The sequence below is a fragment of the Amblyraja radiata genome, chromosome 11, assembly GCF_010909765.2.
Source record: "Amblyraja radiata isolate CabotCenter1 chromosome 11, sAmbRad1.1.pri, whole genome shotgun sequence".
NCBI classification, from domain to species: Eukaryota; Metazoa; Chordata; class Chondrichthyes; order Rajiformes; family Rajidae; genus Amblyraja; species Amblyraja radiata.
Genome location: NC_045966.1, coordinates 57,799,944 through 57,822,585, shown reverse-complemented (window position 1 = coordinate 57,822,585; position 22,642 = coordinate 57,799,944). Strand labels below are relative to the sequence as shown.

Genomic DNA, 22,642 nt, shown 5'->3' with positions numbered 1-22,642 from the left:
TTGTTATACATGTTCGTTTAAAAAAAATCCGGATGGGGAATTTAAAAAAATCTTTATTTAACAAAGAGAATTTGTATTTCCGTACGAAATACGGAACATTAATGCGGGGCCCCGCTTAGGCGCGGGGCCCAATTGGGAGCATTTGGTCAAATCGGCTTAAGGCCGGCCCTGCTTTCACCAGTACCATTAAGTAGACGCCTACTGGTGGACGCGTGGAGGTACTGCTGTCTGGTTTTGTGTGGTGCTCATTCCAGGCCCTGCCCTCTTGATGCCGAATATCTTGGACACTTCGTCCAGTTTCTTAGGCTTGGTTTGGTAACTTTGGCAGATAGCAGGATCTGTGGTTGTGAGGTCGGCGTTCTCACAGTCCTGTGAATTTTTTAGGGTGAGGGCAGGTTTTATAACTTCCTTCGAGAAGTTGCGGAGCATACTGTGAACAGTAGGGTCAGGTGTTTTGCCATACTACCCTGTTCCTCTGGAATGAGCATGCAAAAATGATAACTGACGTCAGGGGTATCAAATGCAATTTAAGATATTTTGATTTTTAAAATGCTATGCTCAATGTACCCCCCAATAATGGTGGGCACTTTGAGTAAATGCAATTTTGGGGAGGCGTGATGAAATCCAACACCTCATGACTACCTGTCTTGGAGAGGTTTTTTTGAAAGAACAGGTAGTAAGCTGGCCGTCAGTTTAGACTGAAAAGCCATCTCGCTCGTGGTGGAGCCACATATCGGCCACACCCAGCAGCTCTTCCTGATCCTGTACCTCAAGCATACTCCCGATGTTGTTCAGCCAGTGACCCCTCTTCATGACCAGCCCAGCCCTGGTCGCCATCGATCCCTCGATAAGGGAGATGGCCAGTGCTGTTAGTGCACTGGAGCGGGAGTGTTATGCTCCCTTGGCGAGCTTGCCCCAGCTCCTGAGGCAAGTCTCGCTGGAGTTTTTGGCTCCATGACCTTACTCTAGGCTTGGAGAACAGACACTTCCTTCCTCTCGGGCGGTAGTTTGATGTGCCGATTCCATCTTCCGTGTCTGTCTCCAGCCCGAGGTTTGGTTCTGACTTTGCTGCTAGAGGCTGCCTGCCGTTTTCGGGCGGCATTTCTGCGGTTCTCGGGCGGCGAGTCTCTTTGTTGGGAGAATGCAGGGATTACCGGCCGGTTTTTGAATTTCCCTCCAGTCCGCTGCTGTTGGTCAGACAGCTGTTAGCGGACTGGGCATCGGCTCAGTACCCTGACTGTGGACCGCAGCGTGTGCGGTCCCGGTGCTGCCTCTCCCCCCTCCACTGATGGAGCGCTCCTTCCCTGGAGTTGAACGGGGGCCGCTTCCCTCTGTTCTGCTTTGCTCTCTCCAGTTTCCCCTGGAGCAACAAAGAGGAGCAAAGTTTGTAAACTCGAACCTGTGGGTAAGTACTTACCTAACGGTCCATTCTTTCAGGCTTGTAGCGGGAGCGCCCGTACTCCCGTTCGTCGCTGTTGCACTGCGTGAACGCTCATGGCGCGCATACGTGCTGGACGGGTTCTTCACGTAGTCACTCACGTGACTCCGAAGTAATATTTCCACAACAGGCCTTGCCAGATAAACCTCAGATATATCCTGTGACTCTCGTGTATTGATATGGAAAAGTATGCATCTTCGAGATCGATTGAGGATGTAAAGCAATCCTCTGTAATCAGCTATTTTGCTGAATGAAAATTATTCATCTTAAAATGGTTATTCCAAGCACATGTTCAGACTAGCCAAATCCTAGAATGATTTGGCATCCTCTCATTTTCTTCAACCTTGAGAAGATATTAGAAATATACACCTCGTTTTCATGTTCAGACTGCTCATCCTTTTGTGAAATGTCTCTGTTTCAACTTGGATAGCCATAGTTTCCTCTTTAGACCGTATGTACGGAAATCTTGGCTTCTCTTGCCGCGGAGGAAATTAATTAGCCAGAAACTGAATCTTATAACCGTTTATGATTTGTAAAATGGAAAGATCGGAGATTATCTGTCCCCACCTGTTGTTGAACCATCTTAACCTATCTCCGACTTGAATATCGTCAGCACATCTCATGCGACTGATGGAATAATATTCGCATACCTCAACGGCCTCCACCTCATTGTCGCTTTGCTGTCCATGACGAGACAGACGGTGGCTGTAGATGTGATCAAGGCAGTTTCTAAGAAAGCACTTGCTATAAAAACCACCAAGGCTGCCAATAAAATAATAGACAAAAGATGATTATCACCCCCAGCCACCAAGATCCAGCAACCCCTGAGACTGACACCACCAAAAATGGCCTTAGGCGGATGATCAATACAGTCAACTGACCCCAGACTTTGCTCTGTCCCCTTGGCTCAGGCATCGTGGCCAGCTGGGGAACGATACTGAGTATATGGAGTGCGCTGCCTCCATGGTAAACGCTGAAAACCTGCGAATTAAAAAGCCCTCTGGCTTGGTTTAATTGTGTAGGCCTGGTGCTCCACCCAGCCCCAGTGTAGTGGTATCTGCCACTAGTTTGGTAGGGATGATATGCATGCAGGTAAATGGGAGTCTTACCCACCAAAGGTGTCTTTACCACACCCACCGCAGCCTTGAATTCCTCTTGCAAGTCTTTTACTTGCTAGCCCAAGTCTTCTCCAAAGAGATGTGGGAATTCGAGTTCACTGTCAACTATCTCACAGTTAGAGTCTCCACGAATAATCCTCAAAACAACCCTCCTCAGAGTGGGAGATATCATAATGCAACCCTGAACCAGGTATTGCTGCCGCAGACCTCTGACTGGAACTACCTGTCTCGGTCGCCAGTGTGCGCAACACATTCCCTTCCACCAGCCTCTCAATTAGTATTTCCAGTATTGAGAGCCTACAGATGACATCCTCAATGGATGTTGAGGCAGTACCTTCCTTCCCAATATTGTCCTTTTGGACATTTTGCTGTTTTGGCCTTGGCCTACCCTGAACATGTGTCGCCAAACTGCTCCGTTATGGAGCTTTTGCTTTTTATTATTTACTTATTTACTTTTTACATCACGAACCTGCAAGACAGGTAAAAATCGTTTCGGGCCGAGAGGTCGGATTGGGAATGGGAGGGGGAGTTGAAGTGCTGAGCCACCGGGAGGTCAGGTAGGTTATTGCGGACTGAGCGGAGGTGTTCGGCGAAACGATCGCCCAACCTACGCTTGGTAAATCGTTGGGCGATCCTTGGGCGATCGTTTCGCCGAACACCTCCGCTCAGTCCGCAATAACCTACCTGACCTCCCGGTGGCTCAGCACTTCAACTCCCCCTCCCATTCCCAATCCGACCTCTCTGTCCTGGGTCTCCTCCATTGCCAGAGTGAGCAACAGCGGAAATTGGAGGAACAGCACCTCATATTCCGTCTGGGGTCCTTGCGTCCTTATGGCATTAACATTGAATTCTCCCAATTTGGCTAGCCCGTGCTGTCTCCTCCCCTTCCTTAACCCTCTAGCTGTCTCCTCCCACCCTCCCATCCGCCCGCCCTCGGGCTCCTCCTCCTCCTCCCCTTTTCCTTCTTTCTTTCCCCACCCCCCATCAGTCTGAAGAAGGGTTTCGGCCCGAAACGTCGCCTATTTCCTTCGCTCCATAGATGCTGCTGCACCCGCTGAGTTTCCCCAGCAATTGTGTGTACCTTTGGCCTTTTCTGGTCTACCTTTCCCCGAGAGGATGGCAAATGATGTCCCAGCGTGCTGGCAACTCTTTTTAGCCAAGCTAAAATAATTTAACATGTGTTGAGGGAATCCTCAAACTCCCTGCCTCCAAGCAGGAGATATCCTCAAATATCTGAGTTTAACTGCCTCTATCAATGAAATGCACCTTCCTCACACTTGTGGACAGACTGATAATCTCAAGCATAGATGTTGAGGCAGTGCATCCCTGGCCAATATGATCCATTTAGGCAGCCAGTTTCATGTTGGTCTACCCTGAACCAGGGTAGACAAGCTGCTCCTTCTCAAAGCTTTCTCAGAGTTTGCTGTGCAGGCCACTCTGCCAGAATCTCTGAGCCCGGTTCCAACAAGCTGCTCCATTTAGAAACTTTCAGAGGTTGCTGTGCAGGCCAACCTGCCAGCGACTCTGAGCCCGGATCGCCAGCCTGCTCTTTTTCCGAGCCAGTGGAAGGTATTGGACAGACTATGCTGCCAGTGTTTCCGAGCCCGGGTCACCAGGCTGCTCCATTTCGGAGCTTCCACTGAGGTTAGTAAGCAGACCTTACCTGCCAGCGTCTCCAAGCCCGGGTCGCTCTTCTTGTTGGAGTTTCAGTGAAGTTGCTTTTGCAGGCCATGCCTGTCCACATCTTCAGCCCCATGCTTGCCAAACTGCTTCCTTTCAAAGCTTTAAACGGATACAGCTGTGCAGGTCCCACCTGCCAGCTACTCCGAGCCTGGTGTGACAGGCTGCTCCTTTGGAGCCTTGGTGGAGTTTGCTGTGCAGGTCGCGCCTGCCAGTTTACTCCGAGGCTGGCCGCCTGCTCCCTTCTGGAGCCTCAACGGCGGTAGCTGTACAGGTCATGCCTGGCAGCCTCTCCGAGCCCACTGCATCTATTTTCAGATCTAACCGTTCCTGAAAGAAAAACGCCTTACTTGCCGGAGCATTTTCGAATGGCTCTGAATCCCGCGCCATGCGTTAACGTATTGACGCACATGCGGGCTGGCAGGATCTTCACGCAGTCTCTCACGAGGCTTCGATATAAAATCTCTTTTCATCTCAGTCCTGGATAGCTAACTCCTTATTTTGACACTTTGACCCTTGGTTCTAGAGACAAAAGCACAAAGGGGAAACATTATTCCACATCTACTCTGTCAAACCCCTTCTGAATTTGGTCCATGTCAATGGGATCACCCTTTTCTTTAAACTCTAGAGAGTATAACCTTTCAGTGAAGCTTTTCAGAATTCTTAATTTTTAAGATCACTTTTAAATATCTTAAGTAATGGCCTATTCCAAGATATACTCTAGAATTTTGAAGAACTCATCTGGATTCAACATTGTAAGCTATTACCGTTAACCTCCTTGGCCGAAGTGATTTACTTTCGCAGTGAACGAGCCCAGTATAAAGCAGTAAAGGCTTAATTTCTGAACAGATGTTCTTGTAAAGTAGGACGTTTATTAGAAAGAAATAATAAACTAGTTACGTATCGACATTATGTTAAAATGACTTAGAAGGCTGAATGATGCATTCGCATTTACACACTGATGGTTTTCAATTCTGGGAACTCAATTAGAATTGAGCTGAGCCAGAAGGGTCTGTTTCCTCCAGCAGCTGTTGGTGATGCATAAGTGGGATGAGTTTGGGCAGTGTTAATCCAGTTTTCTGTAAGCAAAGGCAATCTCAGCATGAAGCTAACAATCACTTGTTAAGGAGTTGCAAGAATCATACAAGGATGCAATGCCTACTCTCATCTGTTACAAATTCAGCTACATCACTGGTTCTGTTTTCACCAATATTAATCACAGCTTACTCAGTACATATTCACAGGGTGTGTCTTCTGTAGAACTATAGTTATTGAGTCATCTAACACAGAATCAGGTCCTTCACCCCACCAGTAAAGAAATGTGGGGTAGTTTTTTGACACAAAGTGAGGATGCCCAAGGGGTGGTAGCGGAAGCAGATATGATACTGATGTTTAAGAGACTTTTACATTGGCATATGGATGTGCAGGGAATGGTAAACACATACAGGCAGGAGGGATTTGTTTAATTTGGCATCATATTCATTACAGATATGGTGGGCCATACAGGTCTATGTCCCATGTTCCATGTCCCATGTCCCATGATCTATGATCTATGTTTTAACTTGATGCCAACCATCAAGAACCGATCTGTTAGTGATCACGTTATCTAAATAGGTCACATTCTCTCTCCTTTGTACAATATTGTTGGTCTGATCTGTAATGAGTCTGTTCTCAGGACAGTGAACCCTAAGCCCATGCTCTAGGTTTGACTGGACTTCAGGTCAAGGTAAGAAGTCTTGTCCCATTGCTACCTTGAAATCTGTGTTCTGGCTACTCAGCTGAAATTTGCTCTTCTTCAATTGGCGTTTCTTTGGCCTCGATTCGTAAAATTAAAGTTACTGCCATAAAAATAAGTACAAACACTGTTCACCTGATCTTTTTGGTGCAAGAAGCAAATTCATTGAAACTTCATGCAAATGATCGCTATTTCTTGGTCGATTAACAATAATGCCATCATTTTAATAAAATTCAACACAGGTCAACTAATTAATGCCTTATAATTCACAAGGGTAAGGGCCCCCATATGTCAAACTACTTTAGCAGAAACTAATTGGATATCCGTGTGTCCCCTATGTATATACCTATTATTACATTATCTGGTAGAACGATTTGACACATTGCAGTACAAAACAAACCACAACACCAAGGACTTTTGCAAAGTACAGAAACCAAAGCAGTTACTGTGTAGCTATTATATGTAGTTTCTCTGCTATTTCACAAATGAAACTTCTACAGCCCTTGCCACAAGGACTATGAAAGATGCAATAAAAGTTGGGGACAGTTTCTTCCCAGTTGTTATCAAGCAACTGAATCACCCTACCACAACCAGAGAGCAGTCCTGAACTACTATCTTCCTCTTTGATGACCCTCGGACTTTGCTGGCTTTACCTTGCACCAATTTTCTTCCCTCATCATGTATCTATACACTGTAAATTGATCAATTGTAGTAATGTATTGTCTTTCAGCTGACTGGATAGCACGCTACAAAAGCTTTTCACTGTAACCTCAGTACACGTGACAATAAACTCCACAGAACTGAACTGAACTGAATGTGCGCAAATCTAAATTTACCATAAAACAAACTATTCAACATTCAACATTTAGTCATGGTGATGCTATTTAGCCTACCAAGTCTGCATTTCCTATTAAGCACCAAATTTTACATTAACCCTATCCTATTTTTATTTTGCCCACATCTCCATCAGCTCCTTCCTGACACCACCTCTCGTCTACAAACAAAAGGCAACTTACCGCAGCTAATTAGTCTCCCCATTTAGATGGAAACTGGAACACCAGGGAAACCCACGTGGTCAAAAAGAGAGTGTGTAAGGTCAACACAAGTAGCACCCAAGGTCAGGATTGAAGCCAGGTCTCCGGTGTTACAAGGCAGTATCTTTACTGGATGTGCCACTGTGTCGTGCTTTGCAGCATTATGGTTTAGTAATTGGAAGTAATCATGTTAAGGTATTGCTGTGAAGTGCAGGCAATAGATTGGTAAAGGCACAACCTCAGACCACAGGGAGCAGTGGGTTTTATTTTGTCCAGTAAATGAATGTACTGGTCAACCTGAGGAGCACCTTCAGCAACAGACTGGTTCCACCAAGATGCAGCACAGAACGCCACAGGAGATCCTTTTTCCCTGTGGCTATCAAACTTCCTCCCTTCTGTCATGGGGTATGTTTCATGTATCTTGTGTATTTTTATGACTTTTGGCAGACCAATTTCCCTCCTGGGATAAATAAAGTTCTATTGCATCGTATCATATCGTACAGCATAGTTCACATTTCCTGATGTGGGAAAAAGTCAGTGCAAGGATAACAACAGCATTCACTGATGAAATTGCTAGCTCATGAAGCTAAATACTTGCACCCTTGGTCTGTGTTACATTGTTCAAAATTACTCCAAAAAGTGTCCAGGTTCAACAGTATACCAAGGACAACAGCAAGACATCTGGAAAAAAGGCAAGGGTGAGAGAGTCCCGACTAAAGTAAGACATGACTGTGCCAGTATAATTAAAATAAATGCAGAAAGGAAAAATGTAACTGAAAATGACAAACAAAGTCCATGGATGTTCAAGGTAAAGGTTTGTGTATTTTAATGAAGCACTCTGCCTCTGCTTTGCTGGTCAATTCAGGTTTCCAGGTTCTGAAACATGTTGATTCTGAACCTCTATCCCAGTTTATTCATTAGGGTCATAGTGTCATAGTCATAGAGTAATACAGTATGGCCCAACTTGCCCACACCAGCCTACATGTCCCAGCTACACTAGTCCCACCTGCCAGCATTTGGTCCATATCCCTCCAAACCTGTCCTATCCATGTACCTGTCTAACTGCTTCTTAAATGTCGGGATAATCCCTGCCTCAACTACCTCCTCTGGCAGCTTGTTCCGTACACCCACCACCCTTTGTGTGAAAAAGTTAGCCCTCAGATTCCTATTAAATCTTTTCCTCTTAACCTTAAATCTGTGCATTTTCCCCTTCACCTTAAAAAAGTGGGTCAAAGTGACTTTGCCAGGATTTAATGTCCAAAAAGAAGAAACCTGCCAGCAATAAATAATAAGGCAATGCCACTCTGGGGCAGAAATATCCCAATATTCACCTCATTGGGAAGAGTAAGTAAACATTCCTAAGGAAAGCAGTTCCTCAAATTGTCCTGAAAATCATCCTGCACATTACCCATGTCCTGGTGATCTAAGGTCTAGCCAGGGATAATGGGATTTGACACATGTTTCCTCAGTCGTCCTTTCCACAGTTACTGTGGAATCTCCCCGAGCGAAAACCTCAGCACAAAACCTAATAGTTTAATAAGTCACGGGATATTGAGGGAGTGCAGCGTAGGTTCACGAGTTTAATTCCCAGGATGGCAGGACTGTCATATGTTGATAGAATGGAGCGGCTGGGCTTTTATACTCTGGAATTTAGAAGGGTGAGAGGGGATCTTATTGAAACATATAAGATTATTAAGGATTTGGACACGCTAGAGGCGGGAAACACGTTCCCGATGTTGGGGAGTCCAGAACTAGGGGCGACAGTTTAAGAATAAGGGGTAAACCATTTAAAACGGCGACGAGGAAAAAGTTTTCGCACAGAGAGTTGTGAGTCTGTGGAATTCTCTCCCTCGGCAGTGGAGGCCAATTCTCTGGATGCTCTCAAGAGAGAGTTAGATAGAGCTCTTAAAGATAGCAGAGTCAAGGGATACGGGGAGAAGACTGATTGTGGATGATCAGCCATGATCACTGTGAATGGTGGTGCTGGCTCGAAGTGCAGAATGGCCTACTCCTGCACCTATTGCCTTTTGCCTATTGTCTATATTGTTCCATCGAGTATAAGTGATTATCTTACCTACCCTTGAACTGGCCACATTTGATGCATGCCCAGAAAAGCATAAAGATGATTAAAATAATACGACTATTAATTGTGAAATAATAACCATGTACATTTTTAAAAAACTCACTCTTGATCACCAGTAACTTTTCATGTTCAGCAGGGCAAGCAGCATTAGTGGAGAGACACGAGTTAAGGGCAAATGTTGAAGTTTATGCTGACAAAGGGTCTTTGACCTGAAACACTAGCTCTCTTTCTCTTTCCATTGCTGCCGTTGACTTGCTGAGTGTTTCCAGCATCTTCTATTTTTATTTCAGATTTCCAGTATCTGCATTTTCTTGATTCTCATATTTAAATATCCTTACACTGAATTCTTAAGTTGACCGATGGACTAAAACAGTTTAATGGCCACCGACATTTGCGAATCTCACATGATATGCTTTTTGATTCAACCTCTGGTTCTTTTGATACAGTCTTTCGGTTTTCCATACAAGCTGGTCTGCCACTGGAATAGCCGTTAGCTCACAAATGAAGTAGAGTGCATTTCCAGCTGGTTCAGTACAGGTAGTACATTATATCACGCAATAAACACTGTCAGGGCGGCACAACGGCTCAGCGGTAGAGTTGCTACCTTACAGTACCAGAGACCTGGGTTCGATCCTGACTACGGGTGCTGTCTGGACAGAGTTTGTACGTTCTCCCCGTGACCTGCGTGGGTTTTCCCCGGGAGCTCCGGTTTCCTCCCACACTCCAAAGACGTACAGATTTGCAGGTTAATTGGCTTGTTAAAATTGTAACTTGTCCCTAGTGTGTGTCGAATAGTGTTAATGTGCGGGCATTGCTGGTCTGTGTGGACTCGGTGGGCCGAAGAGCCTGTTTCTGCACTGTATCTCTAAACTGAACTAAACTAAACTAAAGCTTGGTGCTGCTGGTTTAGCATTTAACTAAAAGCTGCAGCTTTTGAAGTATTTGTGAAGCATGCTGTCATTTAGAGTGAAGAAACATCAAGGAGAATTTGACCTGAAACTGTCCTGGCCAATGGTTGACAACTTGCAATTTAATACCTCTTCTGTTGAAATTCCCACCTGCTCTAAGAATACTGAAAGGCCAAAAAGAATGATGCAGGTGACACAACCCATGCCCAATATAATAGCTTACATTTGTATGGAACAGAAGAAGTAGGAGCAGGAGTAGGTCATTTGACCCTTCAAGCAAATCCTCAAACACTCATTAGTACCACATTTGATCTTCTACACCAACACTGTTTTGCTCCACGATCTCCTTACCTACATCTCCTTAATACCTTGGAATCTATTGATTAATGTTTTGAATTATTCAATGACTGAGCTTTCATTGCCTTCCAGAATAAAATTCTGTGGATCTACCGCTACCAAAGTGAAAAATGTCTTCTCAACTCAGTCTGATAAAGCGACCCCTTGTTCCCTACACATTTGCCTAAGGATATGTACTCCATGAATCCAATATGTCCCTGAGTCCTGGCAGAATGTTATCAGTTAGCATGAAAACTATTCAAGAGTCAAGGGTGTTTTATTGTCATACGTCCCAGATGGAACAATGAAGTTCTTACTGGCAGCAGCATAACAGAATATGTAAACATAGTGCACTGTAAACAATTTAATACACAAGATAAAAAAAGTTCAGTGGGTTTATATACTCATATATACTCACACTCACATGTACAGATTTTTTATTTTATTTTATTTTATTATTTATTTCGAACAGAATAAAAGAATAAAAAGCAAATGTGAAACAGCATACAAAAAACAAAACAAAAATATTTATATATAAAGATGTATTATAAATATATATAAAGACGTATACAGATTATATATATATATATATATATATATATATATATATATATATATATATATATATATATATATATATATACTTATATATTTATATATTTATATATATTTATATTTATATATACCCTATGTGGGACTCGTTGGGTCCCGGCATCACACGGGAGGGCTGGTCACCAACGCAATATTCCACCTCTCCACCAATTCCAATACTGCTCGCCAGTGGGGGGGGGGGCTGTCTGTTGCGCTATCATGGGTGTTGCGGTCTGAAGGTACTGGTTTCCAGAGGGCTAGTATAGACATTGTGGGACCTATGGATGCTTGGGCAGGCATCCAACTGTTGCAACGATTTTAGAAGCCAAGCCAAGGCAAACAATTGGGCTGCAGCCACCTGACAACCAAAATTCATCTTGTGAACACAAACCTGTCAAAAAGGCGAGGCAAACAATTGGGCCGCAGACACCCGACAACCAAAATTCATTTTGTGAACACAAACTTGTTAAATAAGGCGAGGCAAACAATTGGGCTGCAGACACCCGACAACCAAAATTCATCTTGTGAACACAAACCTGTCAAAAAGGCGAGGCAAACAATTGGGCTGCAGACACCCGACAACCAACATTCATTTTGTGAACACAAACTTGTCAAAAAGGAGAGGCAAACAATTGGGCTAAAGACACCCGACAACCAAAATTCATCTTGTGAACACAAACCTGTCAAAAAGGTGAGGCAAACAATTGGGCCGCAGACACCCGACAACCAAAATTCATCTTGTGAACACAAACTTGTTAAAAAAGGCGAGGCAAACAATTGGGCTGCAGACACCCGACAACCAAAATTCAGTTTGTGAACACAAACTTGTTAAATAAGGTGAGGCAAACAATTGGGCTGCAGACACCCGACAACCAAAATTCCACTTTACAGCCGCATCGAGGGGACTCACCGTGTAAACATGCGTTCAGTGTTATTCGCAGCTCAGAGAGCCGTGACCTTCTCGCCTCCTGGTCTGGCAGAGACTGAGAGAGGCACGACACTTCCTGGTTTTATAGTCCCTCCCCCTGCCGCCAGCGGGGGCAGCAGAGAGAATGGGGAATTTTGTAAAAACATTAATATGTCTCTCATTTTTCATCGACGGAACATATCCTCCGCACTCATATGGTGGAGGGCCGCTCTGAGCGAGGTGGCCAAAAATGACGGCTGTAGGTGGCGGCGTTCTTTCGGAAATCACAGCAATCTCGGCCAAAAGCGGTCAAGATCAGAGATTTAGTAATATAGACTAGACTAAGTGGGACCCGTTGGGTCCCATGTTCACACGGGAGGGCTGGTCCCCCGACGCAATATTCCACCTCTCCACCAATTCCAATATTGGTGGCCAGTAGGGGGGCTTTCTGGAGTGCTGGTATGGGTTCTTGGGGTGGCAGCTCAGTCCCTCAAGCCTGATCTGCTGGCAGCTCACTCACGGCTGGTGGGCTGGCAGTTGACTCATGACTATTCCTTGAAATTCCTTTTCAAGCAGGGTGCAAGGCCACCAAATTCAAATCCATGTTCCTACCATTTCAAGCAGGGTGCAAGGCCACCAAATTCAAGTGCAATTTCTTACCACTTTGAGCAGGGTGCAAGGCCACCAAATTCAAGTGCAGTTTCATACCACTTTCAGCAGGGTGCAAGGCCACCAAATTCAGTGCAGTTTCATACCACTTCAAGCAGGATGCAATGCCGCCAAATTCAAGTGAAGTTTCATTCCACTTCAAGCAGGGTGCAAGGCCACCAAATTCAAGTGCAGTTTTATTCCTTTTCAAGCAGGGTGCAAGGCCACCAAATTCAAATGCAGCTTCATACCATTTCATGCAGGGTGAAACCACCATAAAACCACACAAAACACCACTCACACTTCAGTAGACATTCAGTGTGTTCAGTTGATTCACAGCTCAGACAGAGTCGTGACCTCTCCCTCCCCCATCATGCAGAGACTGAGCCACACCCACACTTCCGGGTTTTATAACCCCTCCCCCCCCCACCAGAAAAGGTGTGGCTTTCATGGAGTGATTGACAGGAGAGAGATTCTCAACATTTAAAAAAAAACTAATAATACTTTTATTTTTCATTGATGGGAAGAATTCTCTGCACCTGCTCAGCGGAGGAGGACTGAGTAAGATGGCCAAAAATCACAGCCGTAAGTGGTAGCGTTTTATCTAAAATCAATATACAGTGCAAACAGGAAGTAAGTGCATTTGCAGTAGTGCCTTTTAACTTCAAGCCAAAGCACCCAAGCCACCATTTGCAGTAAGTAGTGCCTTTCAACTTCATGCCACCATTTGCAGTAAGTGGTGCCTTTCAACTTCAAGCCAGTGCACCCACGCCACCATTTGCAGTAAGTAATGCCTTTTAACTTCAAGCCATTGCATCCAAGCCATCATTTGCAGTAGGTAGTACCTTTCAACTTCAAGCCAAAGCAACCAAGCCACCATTTGCAGTAATAGTGCCTTTCAATTTCATGCTACCATTAGCAGTAAATAGTGCCTTTCAACTTCAAGCCAATGTACCCAAGCTACAATTTGCAGTAAGTAGTGCCTTTCAACTTTAAGCCAAAGCACCCAAGCCACCATTTGTAGTAAGTAGTACCTGTCAACCTCATGCCACCATTTGCAGTAAGTAATGCCTTTCAACTTCAAGCCAAAGCACCCAAGCCACCATTTGCAGTAAGTAGTGCCTTTTCTACTTCAAGCCAAAGCTCCCAAGCCACCATTTGCAGTAAGTAGTGCCGTTCAACTTCAAGCCAAAGCAACCAAGCCACCATTTGCAGTAAGTAGTGCCTTTCAACTTCAAGCCAAAGCTCCCAAGCCACCATTTGCAGTAAGTAGTGCCTTTCAACTTCAAACCAAAGCTTCAAGCCACCATTTGCAGTAAGTAGTGCCTTTCAACTTCAAGCCACAATTTGCAGTAAGTAGTGCCTTTCAACTTCATGCCACCATTTGCAGTAAGTGTTGTCTTTCAACTTCAAGCCACCCCCAAGCCACCATTTGCAGTAAGTAGTGCCTTTCAACTTCAAGCCAAAGCAACCAAACCGCCATTTGCAGTAATAGTGCCTTTCAACTTCAAGCCAAAGCTCCCAAGCCACCATTTGCAGTAAGTAGTGCCTTTCAACTTCAAGCCAAAGCAGCCAAGCCACACCCAAGCCATCATTTGCAGGAAGTAGTGCCTTTCAACTTCAAGTCAAAGCTCCCAAGCCACCATTTGCAGTAAGTAGTGCCTTTCAACTTCAAGCCAAAGCAACCAAGCCACCATTTGCAGTAAGTAGTGCATTTCAACTTCACGCCACCATTTGCAGTAAGTGGTGTCTTTCAACTTCAAGCCACACCCAAGCCACACCCAAGCCACAATTTGCAGTAAGTAGTGCCTTTCAACTTCAAGCCAAAGCAACCAAGCCACCATTTGCAGTAATAGTTCCTTTCAACTTCAAGTCAAAGCTCCCAAGCCACCATTTTCAGTAAGTAGTGCCTTTTAACTTCATGCCACCATTTGCAGTAAGTAGTGCCTTTCAATTTCAAGCCACACCCAAGCCACCATTTGCAGTAAGAAGCGCCTTTCAACTTCAAGCCAAAGCACCCAAGCCACCATTTGCAGTAAGTAATGCCTTTTAACTTCAAGCCAAAGCACCCAAACAATCATTTGCAGGCAGTGCCTTTTTACTTCAAACAAACCATATTTTCATTTTCAAACCACATTGAGGGGACTCAGTTATGTAGACATTTGTTCAGTGTTATTCAGAGCTCAGAGAGACATGACCCTTGGCTTCATCCATATTGATGAGACTGAGTGAGGCACACCACTTCCTGGTTTTATAGTCCCTCCCCCTCCCTCCAGCAGGGGCAGCAGAGAGAATGGTGATTTAAAAAAAAACATTAATATCTCTCTGATTTGTCATTGTTGGGAAAAATCCTCTGCTCCTTTAAGGCGGAGGGGGGCTCTGAGCGAGGTGGACAAAAATGACGGCCGTAGGTGGCGGCGTTCTGTCGGAAATCGCAGCACAGTGGGCCAAAAGCGGTCAAGATCAGAGTTTTAGTAATATAGATATATATACATTTATATATAATATTGTTATTAGTGCACTATTATTGTTTATTGTGTTTATTATTTGTACGTAGGTGTGTGTGTGTGTGTGTGTACATTTATACACACACACATACGTACACAAAAAAACAATAATAGTGCATTAATAACTATAATAGTCTATGTAGTTCAGAGCTTATTTGAGGTTGTGGTTTTTAATAGCCTATAGGGTGAAGGGAGAAAGCTGTTCCTGAACCTGGACGTTACAGTTTTCAGGCTCTCAAGGCCTCTCAAGTCGAGAGAGCACAAGACGATTCAAACCAATCTCTTCTTAAACGGCAAAGCCAGCAATCCTGGAACAAATCTAGTGGATCTTTACTGCAGAATTAATGTAATAAAATGTTCCAGCTTATGACACAGGAGCACAATTGGCCAATCCTCCTCACATTCTCGAGGTTCACTGTCGGAATTACAATGTTTCCAGTGTGGAATACATGCTGCACCCTTCTAGTTTGCACAGCGAAATGGGCACAAACCCAGTCATCAAACTAAACTGATGTAAAATGACTAATTTGTACAGTCATTACATCAATGTACTTCTTTTGGAACTGTGGCACAATGTTTTGGATCAAGCCAGCAAATAACAAGCCAAATGAAGAAGGGAATGCAATTAAATGGAATTTCTTTGGAAGAATTCCCCTTAATTATACTGAACTACTCATCTGAACTTTGCATCATGGCAGCATCACACTAATATGCTAAAACAACATCTTGACCTGTGTATAGAACTAACAACATCAAATTTAATCTTATTCAGTTCCATATGTCATGCTGAGAAGATATTGGATTTGATTTTAGGACCAAACTTTAGTTCAAAGTCAGCCAACCCGAACACTCTGCCCAACCATATTTTGCACTTCAGATGAAGACCTGTTTTCAAACGAAACAAAACTATCAGGAGTAGTGGCAGCAATAAGATCTGCAGGAGTGAATGGAGATTGGGTCAAAGGTAAAAATCAAACTATCCTGCAAAAGGTAATGAGATATTCAGACATACAAAAATTTGAACCAATATCAATATTAACATAACAATATGTCCATAAATAATACAAGGCAAACTTAGCCAAATGAAAAAATGTTAACTTTGGAGTGCTCAAGAACTCCAAGCCGCAGGAGTTTTGATTGCTCTGACGCGGGAATTTTGATCGCCAAGACGCGGAAGCTTCGATCCCCCCGACTGCGGATGGTTCGACTGCCCCGACTGCGTCCCGAAAAACTGATAGGTTTATTATCCACGATAAATTACCCCTTCTCCATGGATTGTCACCTTGTCGTGGTGGAGAAGCTTGTGTGGACCTGAGATTCTGAGAGCGATGCCATCTGGAGCTATGCTTCTGGTAAGGCCACCTGTGGCGGTAAGGTCGAGGGGGAGATCCCTGACAAAGAGCAATCCAAGTAAGACCTCAACGGTGGAACAGGCAGAGGGTGATGGCTGACTTTAGTGGAGCGTCACAACTGCTGGGAAGGCGGATGAAGGCTGCAGCAGAAAAGGGACCCGGTCGTCTTGGACTCCATGCCACTGGATCCTGACTCAGATCTGTCAATGACCGTGTGATGGCTGTCTGTGCACCAGTCTCCCCACGTTAAATAAAGTCACGCACAGGTGACCTCCCAAAAGAGGACAGTCATACTAGTTTCAAGTGACCGCCGATGATGATAAATTACCCATGGTGATAAAAGAATTAGGGCCAGATTGGAATTAATGGTCATGTGAAAAGTATAGATTATGAGGAAATAGGTTAGGAAAATGGGACTAATAGGAATATCAATGGGCTAGCATAGAGTTAATGGGCTGAATAGCCTCATTCATTATCATAAGAAAATATGGGATTGTTGAAACAAAGGAGGTTGCAGCGTTGCTGAGAGTAAAATCAAGGAGGGATTTGAAAATAAGGATAATAATTTGAAATCAAGGCTTTGCTTGAGTTCAATGTCATTCAGTGAGCTCAAGGGTGATGGTGGAATGGGACTTGGCACAGGCAGCAGTGTTTTGTATGATCTGCTTTATGGAGAATAAAGACCAACGGGACTAACGTGAAAGTACATTGAAGGAAATGTTCTTGTAGGTCAGCGGATTTAAGTACGTTGTCAAACAACTGAATTTCTACATAATAACAAATCTGTGCTACACATAATTCTCCAGTGCTTTACCTCCACTTAGGTGGGAAATTTTAAATTACATTGCCTCACTATTATTTTAGCTATGCATTTAAACGAAGAGTAAACACACAGAAATAAAATTATGCTGGTTGAAAGTACCATCACTGCATTTGTAAAAATATTTTTCACGGTTAAAAAATACAGTGCATGTATGTGTGAGTGTATATGTATGTGAATTACAATGAAATTTGCAATGGAAAACAGATGCTCTCGAGTTGAGGACAAGCAGGTGATGACAGGAGTTGCATTGGTAATATGTACATGTCATACGTCTGGAGCAGCTGGTTTCACTTCCAGCAGCAGCATCGATATATCTGTCTTTCCCAACCATAAACTGTACCCTTCCCTTTGGGACAATTTTATGTTCTGCCAGGTACAGTAATTGGCTATAGCCGCGGCTGCCTACACATTTTTATAGTACAGCTATTATTTTAATGTTGGAACTGCAAAAGTCCTGGGAGATTACATCAGTTAGGCCCCATAATCTCGTAAAATTAAGCAAATTGCACAGGCAAAAAAGCACAGCGGATCTTTGTATGTGAAACCGCACTATTTACTCAATTATGCTCAACACTAGAGGTACAAGTCCAGTGCCCTAATGCTCCAATCTGAAGCTGAACTTCACAAGATTCTGGAGAACCAGAGACAATCAGAAGAGGTTCCAGATGGGAAATGGTCCTTTATCCCAATGTAACGCCGCGCATTCAGATGGAGGAAATAATCTTTTGCATTGTCAGCGGTTAGTCACCCCAATTAACAGACAAACCTACTAACCAAGGAGAAATTAATCAGCTTACTCTTATTTCCCTCTGCTTATTTCCTGAGTGTGGTGAATACAATTACACAGGTATTTCAAGAGAGAGTTAGACAGAGCTCGTAAAGATAGCGGAGTCAAGGGATATGGGGAGAAGGAAGGAACGGGGTACTGATTGTGGATGATCAGTCATGATCACAGTGGATGGCGGTGCTGGCTCGAAGGGCCAAAAGGCCTACTCCTGCACCTATTTTCTATTGTCTATTGTACTAACATCATCCCGTACTGTATCCAGATATTCTGTTTTAGCAGTTGAAGAGGAAGAGTGGTCTGAAGAAGGGTTTTGGCCCGAAACGTCGCCTATTTCCTTCGCTCCATAGATGCTGCTGCACCCGCTGAGTTTCTCCAGCATTTTTGTGTACCTTCGACCTTCCAGCATCTGCAGTTCCTTCTTGAACAACAGTGTGCTGTAGGTGTTCATTCTGGGGACTTGAAGACCATACCGTTAGTATTTTGCTTTCCATCTCATGCCCAAGCCCCAGCAAAGAGCTGGTATCTTGAAAAGCCGGCAGTAAAATAGGCGCTGGCGGTGGAGAAAAAGCGTGGGTAGGGGCAGGATACAGGTACGGTGGTGGAGCGGTTAAGTTACCGGACTAACAGCTGGAGTTCTGGACCATTGATTCTGAGACACGAGTTGGAATCCCACCAAGGCAGCTGGGGAGTTTAAATTCAAGTAATAAAATAAATATGGAATTTTTAACAAAAAGCTAGGCTCAGCATGAAACTAGAGGATTGTCATCTGGCTCACTAGTGCCCTTCAGGGAAGGAAAGCTGCTGTCTATGCCTGGCCTCGAGCATCCAAGTGAACCCAGACCCACAAATGTGGTTGATTCTTGAATGCCTCCTCCGCTCAGTGGTAATTAGGGATGGCCGTTAGACATCAATACTGGCAGCAATGTCCACATTCTGTGAGCAAGTAAATTAAGATGTTGGCTGGGAGGAGCGCTGAGGCATGCAGAGAAAGCGTTCAGAGGCATGGAACACTGAACAGGGAAATCTGGCCTGTTATTGATAACACCACTCATGGCCAAGAGGAACAAAGATTAAGGCAATTCGACCCGAAACGTCACCTATCCGTTTTCTCCAGAGATGCTGCCTGACCCGCTGAGTTACTCCAGCACTCTGTGTCTATCTTGGGTATAAACCTGTATTTGCAGTTCCTTTTTATTACATAAAGATTAAGGCAAGACAGTTGTGTAAGTTCAGCAAGTGATGCTGCTGCCTCCAGCAACCTGCCTTCCTGATCTTGAGTGTATACAGTTCGTATATTCTGCCTGTTGCATTCAGGGCTTTAGATCCCTCCCACATCCTGAACATGTGTCGGTGGATTAATTAGTTATTACAAATTGCCTTGTGAAGAAGGGTAGCAGGAGAATCAGAGTACGCCTGTGGGAGAGAATGCGTTGCCGGCAGATAAGGGGGAGAATTGGTGCTGATGAGAGCTGGTTTGTGTTCAGTTCCGGGCATCATGTTATAGAAAAGATGTTGTCAAGCTGTTTACGAGGAAGTTGCCAGGACTAGATGGTCTGAGCTAAAGGGAGAGGTTGAGTAGGCAGGGATTATATTCCTTGGAGCGCAGGTGATCTTATAGAGGTGTATAAAATCATGAGAGGAATAGATCGGGTAGATGCACAGAGAGGGTGAATCGAGGACCAGAAGACATAGGTTTAAGGTGAAATGGAAAATATTTAATAGGAATCTCAGGGGTAACCTTTTCACACAAAGGGTAGTTGAGGCAGGGACTATCTCCGCGTTTAAGTAACAGTTAGACAGATATATGGATAGGGCAGGTTTGGAGGGATATGGACCAAACGCGGGCAGGTAGGACTAGTGTAGCTGGGACATGTTTGCCGGTGTGGTCAAGTTGGGCCGAAAGGCCAGTTTCCACGATGGCCATTCTACGCCTCTGGTCAGGCTCGATGGGCAGAATGGCCATCATAAATTAATATGCGAAGAAATGTCACATAACAAAACATGAGTGGGTGCATTAAATTTATTCCTTACAGTAGACCATGGCAAGGAGATCAGTCCTGATCCTTCCTCCAGCTCTGTCAGAAATACATAAAAATGTCAAAAAGGCAATGTTTGCAAGTTTCTTCCCGAAAGAAACAAAATTAAGAATAATACATTCTAGGTTTGTACATGGTTAGGTTCCAGAGCACATGTTAATGGTTTCAACAGGATTAAACCAAGTGTTTGGTCCTTTATGACACATTTAGCCATCCTCCATCTGGTTAAGAATTTAACTTTCACCTGCAGTATTTGAGAGGAGAAACTTGGCACGGAAAAGCCAAGTTAAACCTCATACTTTCCGATGTAACAAAATAAATGAGCTGGAATAGTATCTTGCTGCTTTCCCCACCTCCCCCACCCACCCCCTGCCTCCAGAGACAAAGGCCAAACATTTACTTCATTTTTTGTTTCACTCTGCCAAGAAAACACATAATTAGTTCCAAGTCTAAACATTTCAATACACATGTGAATGGCATTTTACATCCAGATATTATCTTGAAGATTTAGTAGGGCCAGAATATGGTAATACTCTTGAAGAGAAATTGAAGGTTAAAAAAATATATACAATGCTGGAAATCAAAAATGAAAACAATGTGGTACAAATACTCATCAGGTCAGGCAATATCAGTGAGGGAGAGAAACAGGTCCATTAGAAATAGGAAAGTGAGAAAAGAAGCAAGTTTGAAGTTGTTTGAGGTCAAGGTTTGACTTTGACAGGGTGGAGAATGAATTATTTCTCATCTGTCTAGTTAATACACAAATAAGGGCAGTTATTAATAAGAACAAACACATGCAGGAACTTTGAGACGAAGGAACAGAGAGATCAGAGTGGGAGTGGGATGGTGAATTAAAGTGACAGGCATCTGGAAGCTGCAAACAAAGTGCAGGTAGAAACAAAAAGCTGGAGTGACTCAGTGGGTCAGACAACATCTATGGGCAGAGGTGCTATCTGACCTGCTGAGTTGCTCCAGATTTTTGTGTCTATCTTCGGTTTAAACCAGCATCTGCAGTTCCTTTCAACACAACAAAGGGCAGGTGCTCTGCAAAGCAATCACTCAATCCATGCTTGGTTTCTCCAATGTAGAGGAGACCGCTTTATATGCACTGGGTGTTGTACACTGGACTGGAAGAAATGCAAGTGAATTACTACATCAACCGTAAGCACTGTCTAGATTCCTGCATTGTGGTATAAGAAGAGGTAGAGTGGCATTTATTGTATGTACTTCCTACAGTTGCATAAGAAGGTGTTGTGGAAAGGGTCTTGGAATGCATGAGCAAATCAAGGAAGCATGGAAGGTCCCTTCAGATTATTGAAGAGAAAGAGAGGAAAAGATACGTACAGAATTGGAAATGCATTGGAAGTTATGGAACAATGGTGGAGGGGAGGAAGCACAAGGAACAGAATCTCACCTTCCATTTGTCAACAATATTAAATGCAATAAATTCATATGACCACCTTTTCCTGTTTGTTTCAGAACTGGCCAGCTGTGATGTAAGCTCAATCTCGTGTGGCTATACGCCACTTGTCCCTCTATCTTAACTCAATGTTTCTCTTCCCCACAAATGCTGACTGATCTGCTGAATAGTTCTTTTTTTAGTTTCAGAACAGTGGCGCATCTGGTAAAGCTGCTGCCTCACAGATCAAGTCACGGGTTTGATCTTGACCTCGGATACTGTCTGTGTGGAGTTTGCACGTTTTACCTGTGACCGCATGGGTTTCCTCTGGCTGCTCCCATTTCCTTCCACATCCCAAATAACGTGCGGGTTTGTAGGTTAATGCCCCGTGTCCCACTTAGGAAACCTGAACGAAAACCTCTGGTGACCTTGCGCCCCACCCAAGGTTTCCATGAGTCGCCAGAGGTTTTGGTCACTCGCCTGGAAAGCCTCGACCGAAGCGTGAGATGCATCTACAGACCAAAGACCCTACAGGATCTTGGCTACCGACCACACGTACACACAAACACATCGCAAAACTGGGGGCCATGGAGAGTGGAGGAGCGCTGTCTGCGCGATGAAGAGGAAGGTAAACGGGCCTGGTAAGTCCTTTAGAGAGCGTGGGAGGGAGGGAAAGAAGGGGAAACGAGGGGTGAGAAGGACAGAGAAGGGGAAGAGAAGGGGAGAGAAGGGGAGAGAGAAGGAGGGAGAAGAGGAAGAGAAGGGGAGAGAAGGGGAGAGAGAAGGGGGGAGAGAGGGGGGAGAGAAGGGGTGGGAGGGATCGATAAAGAGGTGATATGTGAGGTTAGTTTTTCACACAGGGTGGTAGTGTCAGGCACAGTTTAGTTTAGTTTTGTTCAGAGATACAGTGCAGAAACAGGGAGTTTCAGCCCACCGTGACCGCGCCGACCAGCAATGCCCGCACCGACCAGCAATGCCCGCACACGAACACCATCCTACACACACTAGGGACAATTTAATAATTTTACCGAAGCCAATTAACCTACAAAATGCCTTGGGATTTCTCGGGAGGAAACCGGATCTCTTGGTGAAAACCCACACATTTCACGAGGAGAACGTACAAACTCCATACGGTCAGGATCAAACCCGCTGTAAGGCAGCAACTCTACCGCTGTGCCACCATGCTGGGTGGGCGTGGAGGCGGATACAACAGTGGCATTTAATAGGCATATGGATATGCAGAGAATGGAGGGATATGGG

The 22,642-nt window shown here is 44.4% G+C and overlaps 1 long non-coding RNA gene across 1 annotated transcript; it reads left to right on the top strand.

Moving 5' to 3' along the window:
- The first annotated feature begins 15,708 nt into the window (after positions 1–15,708).
- Positions 15,709–21,519, top strand: LOC116978809. The gene is made up of 3 exons (XR_004413565.1): positions 15,709–15,720; positions 19,399–19,403; positions 21,485–21,519. It is a non-coding gene; the product is annotated as an uncharacterized LOC116978809 (long non-coding RNA).
- The last annotated feature ends 1,123 nt before the right edge of the window (positions 21,520–22,642 follow it).